General features: G+C 32.6%; 1 long non-coding RNA gene across 1 annotated transcript; it reads left to right on the forward strand.

The window, feature by feature from the left end:
• The first annotated feature begins 251 nt into the window (after positions 1 to 251).
• Positions 252 to 1,492, forward strand: LOC141675022 (uncharacterized). The gene is made up of 3 exons (XR_012555859.1): positions 252 to 548; positions 634 to 691; positions 1,447 to 1,492. It is a non-coding gene; the product is annotated as an uncharacterized LOC141675022 (long non-coding RNA).
• The last annotated feature ends 983 nt before the right edge of the window (positions 1,493 to 2,475 follow it).

Raw genomic sequence — 2,475 nt, forward strand, 5'->3', positions numbered from 1 at the left:
GTTATAAGAGAGGATCATAAAAGGAATATAAAATATTGAGAAAGATTTAGGGGAACCCAAGTAATAAGATCCCGGATATGATCCCTCAAATGATCAACGAGAATGAATAATAAACGAGTCGTAAAGCAATTAAACGACTAAGGATCAAGCTTGGGCAAGTAGCTAGGGGATTAGCAAGGATAATACAAGTATTAAAGCACCTAATTAATAAGGATTAAGCTTAATGAAAAGCTTCCACCATAAGAAGAGGACAAGTGGCAAGAGTGATGCAAGTGGTGACATAGGCTTGCTTACATCACTTTCCACTAACTAACCAAGAGTTAGCCAAACAAATATCCACCTACCATTCCATTTACACCACAAAATAAGTCAACACAAGCAAGCTTTTTTCTCCCCCATTTTCATTGCTCTCGGCCAAAACAGAACCAGCACATTAAAACTGCTGTATCTCCTTCATTTCTCACTCAAATATTGTGTTCTATAGCTCGTTGGAAAGGTATTGAGATGGCCTACAACTCTTGTTCACAAGTCTCATCCAAATAAGCATGGTAAGACCCTCATTTTTACAGTTTTTTAAATCGGACTTTTAGAAACTTCAAAGCCTAACTTTGTGTTCTTGATTTCTTTGGAAAGATCAAGCTTGTAGGAGGCTCCATAAGGCTTCCTAGTAACTTTCCACCCTCCAAGAAAGGTATAAATCTTCACACCCTTTAGTAATAAGTTTGAATGTTGAAGTTTGGAGATGGTTTGGATGGATGAGTAGTAATTTGAATGATAAGCATGATTCGAGCTTAATTGTTAAGTAGTTTAGTTGAATTTGGAGATGTTATAATATATGATTGGATTGAGATCCTTGAGCTTATTATGACTGAAATCTGTAGCATTGATGTGTATCTTGAGTTGTTGTTGATTGGTAGTTGAATTGATATGATTTAGAATGGTAAAAAATTTGGAAATCGCGTAAATATAGCCGTCGTAATGTCCGATTTACTTTAGACTGCTTTTGTTCATAACATTAGGACCCGAGAACTCCCTTCTAGGTTTTGACCATTGCCATGTTTAGATAGTTCATGTTACGAGCTTCGTTTTGATATATGGTTCGTTTGATTCCGATGTACGGTTTAGGAGAAATGGCCGTTTTAAGTAACGACGTTTCGCGAACGAAACATTACCCCTCGCCTTACTTTGAAACATAGGTTAAAGACCTTAAATGACTAATTGGAGTATGAAACATTTATGTAAAGTGTAATAGGCAGTTGGTAAGACACTCGCGAAGGAATTGCCTTAAAACTCGTAATGGTTAATTTATTAAAAATGGTGGAGCCGAGGGTACTCGAGCGACTTAAGAGAATCAGTAAGCGCAAAGCGAGCGTTAGAGTCTAATTTGGTTAAAGTATAGATTTACAAGTGACTTCGGTTTAATTCCAACTTATATGTTGTTTATAGGTTACCAGACTCGTCCCGAGCCATTTGTACCCCCCCAGTCGCTCAGGCAAGTTTTCTACCCGTTATACTGTTGTTGTGATGTATATGTGTATATGCATGATCTTGTGATAAATGCATATTTGTTATTAGCAAATTCTTGCGATATATTGTAGCATGTGATATGGTATATATGCATGCCTGTTTCGTATTCTTGATTTATATATCTGTTGGTTCAAATGCTTATTCGTTGCATAATACCTATGCTAGAGATAAGCGGTATTTGCGTATACCCTTAGTATAGGGGATCAAAAGGTGAACTTTTTCTAAAACCGGGAGGCGAGGCTCCCGAGTATAATATATATATATATATATATATTGATATAGTTTTTAAAACTATTAATCGAATAAGGTTTATTCGATAACTTTATTTTATTTAATAAGTATTATTACGAATATTCATTCGAGGGCTTATGACTCCTTTATTTTATTTAATGAATATTATTACGAATATTCATTCGAGGGCTTATGACTTTTTTATTTTATTAAATGAATATTATTTTGAATATTCATTCGAGGACTTATGACTCCTTTTATTTTATTATTTGAATATTATTTGAATATTCATTCGAGGGCTTATGACTCTTTTATATTATTTATTGAATATTATTTGAATATTCATTCGAGGGCTTATGACTCAGTTTATATTATTTAATAAATATTATTTGAATATTCATTTGAGGATCTATGACTCCGATTATTTGCTGAGATATTCTTTATTTTATTAAAGAATAAGGTGTCGATAATCAAACTTATCTTTGATTATTCAAATAAAGATAGTACTTTCGTATAAGTATATCTTTGGTTATTTAATACTCATTTCAAGTATAAGTTTTAAAACTTCTACTTCAATTATTTTTTATAAAGATTATTCTTTATGGGAATATTATTTAAATAATAATATTCAGATATTTTCTAATATATTGGGACTGATTTATTTCATTAAATCAGCATTACTCCAAACACTCTTTAAAGTGTTTTCGAGTCTTCAAA

The sequence above is a fragment of the Apium graveolens genome, chromosome 7, assembly GCF_009905375.1.
Source record: "Apium graveolens cultivar Ventura chromosome 7, ASM990537v1, whole genome shotgun sequence".
Classification (NCBI taxonomy): domain Eukaryota; kingdom Viridiplantae; phylum Streptophyta; class Magnoliopsida; order Apiales; family Apiaceae; genus Apium; species Apium graveolens.